The following is a 7,479-nucleotide window of genomic DNA, read 5'->3' as shown; positions in this document are numbered from 1 at the left end:
CTGGAGGGCCTAGGGCTAGCCCAGACTGCTTACTAAAGGAGAGTAGCTCATTCCCTATAAAGAGCAGCAAGTGGCTGCAGTAGCAGAGGTCTGAGAAGCTGGCTGGAGACAGAAGGAGGCGGGGGTTTGGGCGGCCCAGCGCAGTGCTCTGGGGGTTTGGGTGGCCCGGCCCGGCTCGGCTCTCGGGGGTTTGGGCGGCCCGGCGAGGCACTTGGGGGGGGTTGGGCGGCACGGCACGGTGCGGCGCTCCGGGGGGGGCGGGGGTTTGGGCGGCCTGGCCTGGCGCTCCGGGGGGGGGGCGGGGGTTTGGGTGGCCTGGCCTGGCGCTCGGGGCGGGGGGGGGGCAGAGGTTTGGGCGGCCCAGCGTGGCGCTGGGGGCGGTGTTACGGCAGGGCAGCGCTCTTCTTTTTTGCCTGGGGCGGCAAAAAAGTTAGAGCCGGCCCTGACTGTTGAGTTTGCTTAAGGACTCCCGTGAAGGAGACAATGGAGCAGAGCACTGCATAGCAACTGTTAGCCATGAGGGGGCACTTGGGTGGCAGCCAACCCTGCTGCAATTCTGCAGCAGTTCTGCAGAAAAGGCCCTGGGGATTACAGTGGACGAGAAGCTGGATATGAGTCAGCAGTGTGCCCTCGTTGCCAAGAAGGCTAATGGCATATTGGGCTGCATTAGTAGGAGCATTGCCAGCAGATCGAGGGAAGTGATTATTCCCCTCTATTTGGCACCGGTGAGGCCACACCTGGAGTATTGTGTCCAGTTTTGGTTCCCCCACTACAAGAAGGATGTGGACAAATTGGAGAGAGTCCAGTGGAGGGCAACTAAAATGATTAGGGGTCTGGAGCACATGACTTATGAGGAGAGGCTGAGGGAACTGGGGTTATTTAGTCTGCAGAAGAGAAGAATGAGGGGGGATTTGATAGCAGCCTTCAACTACCTGAAGGGGGGTTCCAAAGAGGATGGAGCTCGGCTGTTCTCTGGTGGCAGATGACAGAACAAGGAGCAATGGTCTCAAGTTGCAGTGGGGGAGGTCTAGGTTGGATATTAGGAAAAACTATTTCACTAGGAGGGTGGTGAAGCACTGGAATGGGTTATCTAGGGAGGTGGTGGAATCTCCTTCCTTAGAGGTTTTTAAGGCCCGGCTTGACAAAGCCCTGGCTGGGATGATTTAGTTGGGGTTGGTCCTGCTTTGAGCAGGGGGTTGGACTAGATGACCTCCTGAGGTCCCTTCCAACCCGGATCTTCTATGATTCTACAGCTTTTCACCTGCAGATCCCCAGGTGCTTTATGAAGGTCAGTCTCAAAGGAGGGGCGTGACCCTACAGGCAGGGTGTGTGTGTGTGTGGCCTCAAGCGATGGTGCACAGCACCTATTTTCAGAGCTGTGTTGGCCATGCCTGAGCACATGCAAGCCAAGCAGGCACAAGCGGAGGCTAATGCCCCCAAGCAGCCCTCCATTGGCAGCTGGACCAGCCACTCCAGCCTGAAAGGAGGTTGCTGTCCATGGAGGTGGGGCTAGAGGGTTTGTGAAAGAGCGAAGAAGGCAAGGTGGCAGGTGGGTGGGAAGGAGTTCAGTCCAGTTCAACTCAATCCTACGAGTTCAGTCGAGTGAATGTTTCTCTCTGGCCAAGCGAGTTGTCCCTTGTAGTGGCTGGTCCACAAAAAAGAATAAGAGCCTACTACTAACAGTGTTGATCCTTTTTAGCCCAAGTGCTGGAAAACTGAAAATAAAGGCCCTGGGTTCATCTCCCCATTACTGCCTGTGCTGAAGCAGGAATTTTCTGCAATATTTTTATGAATCCTATGAGTGCCTCAGTTTTCCCTATATGCTGCATTGTTACCCAGTGGGGGAAAGGGACTGTTTGCTCTCAGGGCAGGCTAGGAGACATGGCTCTGAATGTCACCTAGCTGTCTGGGCCTTAGTCCCCATATCAATGGCGCATCCAAAAAGACAATGGCAAATCCAATCCCAGGACGTTGACACATAGCCACCAACAAGCCAGAGGGAGGTAGATTTCCCCACTCTCTGCAGGGAAGCTGAGCAACACTCCCCAGCTCAAGAACTAAGGACTGGAGAGGTGTGAGGTGGGGGATAAGGTTGGCTGCTGGAAGGAGTTGGGACTCTCGCCTAGAACTGACCAAGGAGTCAGACTGAGCCCTGGTCTACACTTAGAGCTAGGTTTCAGAGCAGAGCCATGTTCGTCTGTAACAGCAAAACCAACCAGGAGTCCTCGTGGCACCTTAGAGACTAACATTTGGGCATCAGCTTTCGTGGGCTAAAACCCACTTCATCAGAGCTAGGTCAATGTAAGGCAGCTGACGTCCTAACTCTGGAAACATCTACACTAGGGCCTAGTCTACACTACGAGGTTAGGTTGAATTTAGCTGTGTTAGGTCAATTTTATAAGCAATGCGGCTACACAATCAACCCCGTTGCACCGACCTAAAGGGCTCTTAAAATCGACTGCTGTACTCCTCCCCGACAAGGGGAGTAGCGCTAAAGACTTTCCTGGGTCAAATTTGGGGTAGTGCAGACGCAGAGCTGTGCAATTTGATGGTATTGGCCTCCAGGAGCTATCCCAGAGTGCTCCGATGTGACTGCTCTGGACAGCACTTCCAACTCCAATGCACTAGCCAGGTACACAGGAAAAGCCCCGGGCACTTTTGAATTTCATTTCCTGTTTGGTCAGCGTGGCGAGCTCAGCAGCACAGGTGACCAGGCAGTCCCAGACTTGCAAACGAGCTCCAGCATGGAGCGAACGGGAGACACTGGATCTGATTGCTGGATGGGGAGAAGAATCTGTGCAGGCAGAACTCCCATCCAGCAGAAGAAATGCTGATATTTATGCCAAAATCGCACAGGGCATAGTGGACAGAGGCTACCCCAGGGACACACAGCAGTGCCGTGTGAAAATTAAGGCGCTCAGGCAAGTCTACCAAAAGACAAAGGAGGCAAACGGTCACTCCAGGTCAGAGCCCCAGACATGCCGCTTTTATGATCAGCTGCATGCCATTCTGGGGGGGACTCTACCATTACCCCACCACTGTCCATGGACACCCGCAAGGGGGGAGTCTCACGCAACACAGATGAGGATTTTGTGGATGATGAGGAGGAGAATGCGCAACAGGCAAGCAGACAATCTGTTCTCCCCAGCAGCCAGGACCTTTTCATCACCCTGGAGCCAATACCCTCCCAGGGCAAATTGTTCCCGGACCCTGAAGGTGGAGAAGGTATCTCTGGTGAGTGCCCATTTGTAACTACACTACAGGGTTAAAAGCAATTGTGTTTAATGTTTGATTTGCCCTGAAGAATTGGGATGCATTCACGACCAGTACAGCCACTGGAAAAGTCTGTCAACGTGTCTGGGGATGGAGCGGGAACTCTCCATGGACATCTCCATGAAGCTCTCCTGGAGGTACTCTGAAAGCCTTTGCTGAAGGTTTCTGGGGAGAGCTGCCTTATTTCGTCCTCCACGGTAGGACACTTGACCACACAAAGCCAGTAGCAAGTGGACTGGAATCATTGCAGCACAACACATGGCAGCGAATGGTCCTGGGTTTTGGTCGAATTCATGCAACATTCGATCTTTATCTTTCTGTGTCAGCCTCAGGAGAGTGATATCATTCGTGCTCACCTGGTTAAAATAGGGGAAGTTTTGTAAGGGAACAGTAATCCCCTCTGTTTGGTGATCCCCAGCACATTAGACCCTGGGCATGCTGGGCTGTGTGCACTTGGCTAAAAGGGATCATCCTGGAGAATAGCCACGCGGGGGAAGGTGGGGGGAGAGGTGTGCTGCACATCCACCCCAAAACCCGCAGCCCCTCCTTTTAAACGGCAACTACAGGCCCTCCTTTTAAATGGCAAAACCAAGCGGCATTGATGGCTATGGGAAAGGAGGGCACTGCAGTTTGAAACCATTCCCACATGTTATGAACGCAGAAGCCAACCCCACGTACCCTTTGGCTTACCATGGCTGCCTGGAAACTGAACTTTGTTATCCAGCCATGTGTGATGTGTCACTATACCGGCAGGCGCTCAATATAAAAGGCAAAATGTGACCTTGTACCTAAAACATGTGCTGTCTGCTGTGAATTGCTTGATTCACTGTGCAAGAGTCTCCCTTTTGTTCTCAGAAATGTATCTTCTTAAATTCTACTCTCCCTTTTCCCCCCTCTGCAGCTGCAAATGTTTCTATACTCCCCGTATCAACTCCATCCCTGAGGTTATCGCAGATTAGAAAAAACGCACTCGCGACGACATGTTTTCAGAGCTCATGCAATCCTCCTGCAATGATAGGGCACAGCTGAATGCATGGAGGCATTCGGTGGCAGAGGCCAGGAAAGCATACAGTGAGAGAGATCAGAACATGCAGGAGGTGATGCTGAGGCTAATGGGGGAGTAAACGGACATGATAAGGCATCTGGTGGAGCTGCAGGAAAGGCAACAAGAGCACAGACCCCCACTGCATCCACTGTATAACAGCCTACCCTCCTCCCCATGTTCCATATCCTCCTCACCCAGACGCCCAAGAACGCGGGGAGGCTCCAGGCACCCAGCCACTCAACTCCAGAGGATGGCCCAAGTGACAGAAGGCTGTCATTCAAACACCTTTGATTTGTAGTGTGGCTACAATAAGCAATGTGGCCTTATCCTTCCCATCTCCCCCACCAGGGCAGGTCTCATTTTGGTATTCCTGCGCTTCAGGGCGGGGGAAAGCAACTCACAAAGTTCCATGAAAGTGGCCTTACGCATGCAAAAGTTTCTCAGCCACTGGGAATCATCCCATACCCGCAACACTATGCGGTCCCACCAGTCTGTGCTTGTTTCCCGGGCCCAGAATCGGCATTCCACTGTATCAACATGCCCCAATGCCGCCATGATATCCCAATTGCTACATCCCATGCTTTCAGGAACGTCTGTGTCCATGTCCTCCTCACAATCTTCCTCTTGCTGCCGACTCCTAGGTAGGCTCTGCACATACTGCAGGATAATGTGCGAGGTGTTTACAATGCTCACAAAAGCAGTGTGCAGCTGAGCGGGCTCCATGCTTGCCATGCTATGGCGTCTGCACGGATAACCCAGGAAAAAAGGTGTGAAACGATTGTTTGCCGTTGCTTTCAAGGAGGGAGGGAAGGGAAACTGACGACATGTACCCAAAACCACCCGCGACAATGTTTTTGCCCCATCAGGCATTGGGAGCTTAACCCAGAATTCCAAAGGGCAGTGGGGACTGTGGGATAGCTACCCACAGTGCACCACTCCGTGAGTCAATGCTAGCCATGGTATTGAGGACGGACTCCGCCGCTTAGTGGGGACACGCACGATCGACTGTATAAAATCGATTGCTAAAGATCGAATTCTATAAAATCGACCTAATTTCGTCATGTAGACATGCCCTAAAATGAAGCTCCCACCAATATAACTCCCCCACTACACCAACTTAATCCAGCTCTGGGAGAGCTGCAGCACTTAGGTCGATGTCGTGAGGTTGATGCAGTGTCAGGGCTAGTCTACACTGGCTGGCCGCGGCAGCGCTTTAACGTGCCTTGTGTGGTCACGGCACACGGGGCACTGTTTACGCTGCCAATTAACAGCGCTGCAACTTGCTGCGCTCGGGGGTGTGTGTGTGTGTTAATTGCCAGTGTAGACAAGCCCTCAGTGTCAACACTGTGTTGCTTACATCGACTGGTGCTGCCTTTCAGAGGCCGTCCCACAATACCCCATGCTGACGGTTCAATCGGTGCAATTTTGTAGTGTGGACTTGCCCTGGGGGTATGTCAATACTTACAGTTCTTCCTACCTAGCGCTGTCTATATGGGGACTTAGCTCGGCTTAACAACACTGCTCCGGGACGTGGATTTTTCACATCTCTGACCGATGTAGTTTAAACTTAGCTAATTTGCTAGTGTAGACTAGGTCTGAGATAAAAGAAGAACAGGAGGACTTGTGGCACCTTAGAGACTAACAAATTTATTAGAGCATAAGCTTTCGTGGACTACAGCCCACTTCTTCGGATGCATATGCATATATAGGTCTGAGATGGAAGCCTGACCAGTGGGTTCACTGTTCCCCTGGCTGGGCCCTGGGCTGACCAGGATGGGCCGTGCTTTCACCTTCAGTTCTCTGGGCTAACCTGGGGACTTCCCATGCTGGGCTCCAGCTGCTGAATAAACCCAGCTGTTGTGACAGCGCTGGGTGAGGGGCGTTAACCCCTGCACAGCTCACAAGGCTCCACGGGAGTCTGGCTCAGTGGGACTCGCTGCACAGAGCTCACAGTGTGAAGCAGGGGGACTGGAGCCCCAGAAGTCCAGGCTAGGAGGTGGTCAGGCCACGGGCCCTGCCCTGGAGGAAGAGTGAGACCCCTGGGGGTTTGGCCCACTGAACGGTTCCTCCAAGAGACTGTTCCAAAGCTGGGTCTGTAGCACCGATCCTCTGGATCAATGACACTGCCCAGCTCTGTCATTTTCTTTGTGTTTTTTTTTAAACACCGTATAATATTTGGTGTTTTCCTTAAAGCCCCAGCTCCAGGAGTCATGTGAATACATCAGAATCTCAGCCCCTCTCACCCCCCCTTTAAAGCAAGTTGCTAACTCACTTGGCTGTGAGGAAAGCTTGAAAATGTGATTCCTAAAGGCTCGAAACCAGAAGGTAAACAAAGGATCTAACACTGATTCTCTTAAAAAAAATCTCATGATTTTGGGGGGCCTGACTCATGATTTTTGAATGCTGGAGATTTTCTATACTGATTCCTACTGGGAGCCACATGGAGGAGATGGCGCTGCCTGTATTTTCGCTGTAATTTTAAAATTCACTAATGCTTTGCCCTCCCTCTTTCCTCTTGCAGAGTTCTGACCTCCCGGAGATGCTGTTCCCCCAGCTCCCGAGCAGAGGTGCTAGCTCTGAGCCATGCCCGAGGTGGGTTAGGGCTAATAAGAGCCGTATATGGTTTTTAAGTGATAAATTACCTACTGATGTTTTTCCTTTGCATTTTTTTTGGGAGGGCTGAGTTAGTCCAGCCAGACTTGTCTTTCGGTTCTTGTGCATTGCTTGTCCTGGCCTTTGTTTCTATTATTACTGGTAATTAGTGCATTAGTGTGTCAGGCCTGTTGCTGGGACACCCTCTGCAGACAGCTGGGCGACACGTCAGCTTCTATGGGGCCTGCTGGAACCAAGGATGGGTAGTTACGCCAAGCCATACCTCTGCTGCTGTTAGGCCCGCTAGACACGGACACTGCCTGCCGCTGGCTGGTGAGCAAGTGAGGACAGGAGAGGAGCTGGAGCATGGAAAGTGTCATCTGAAAAGGTGAATGTCACAGTGAGTTAAAGCTGGTTAATAACAGCCTTAGCTACCATGCTTGCTCTCGTTCTATAGAGTGTGCCCATCACCCAGGCCTTTGGGCACATTGACACAACAATAATACAACTAATGTAAGAGACCAGACTGTCTGTGATAGGCAGCAACACTGAAGCACGATCTCCAGCCT

At 52.1% G+C, this 7,479-nt stretch overlaps 1 long non-coding RNA gene across 1 annotated transcript in view; it reads right to left on the bottom strand.

Annotated features, from left to right (window-relative positions):
* Positions 1–3,265: 3,265 nt before the first annotated feature.
* Positions 3,266–7,479, bottom strand: part of LOC101953842 (uncharacterized) — a 33,741-nt gene continuing 29,527 nt past the window's right edge. The window contains exons 3-4 of the long non-coding RNA XR_010594206.1: positions 6,961–7,290; positions 3,266–3,629 (exon numbers count right to left, since the gene is read on the bottom strand). This is a non-coding gene — a long non-coding RNA (uncharacterized LOC101953842). The remainder of the gene's footprint in view (positions 3,630–6,960; positions 7,291–7,479) is intronic.

This window comes from Chrysemys picta, chromosome 21 (assembly GCF_011386835.1).
Source record: "Chrysemys picta bellii isolate R12L10 chromosome 21, ASM1138683v2, whole genome shotgun sequence".
NCBI classification, from domain to species: domain Eukaryota; kingdom Metazoa; phylum Chordata; order Testudines; family Emydidae; genus Chrysemys; species Chrysemys picta.
The sequence above is the reverse complement of the archived record's forward strand: the minus strand, read 5'-3'. Positions and strand labels throughout refer to the sequence as shown.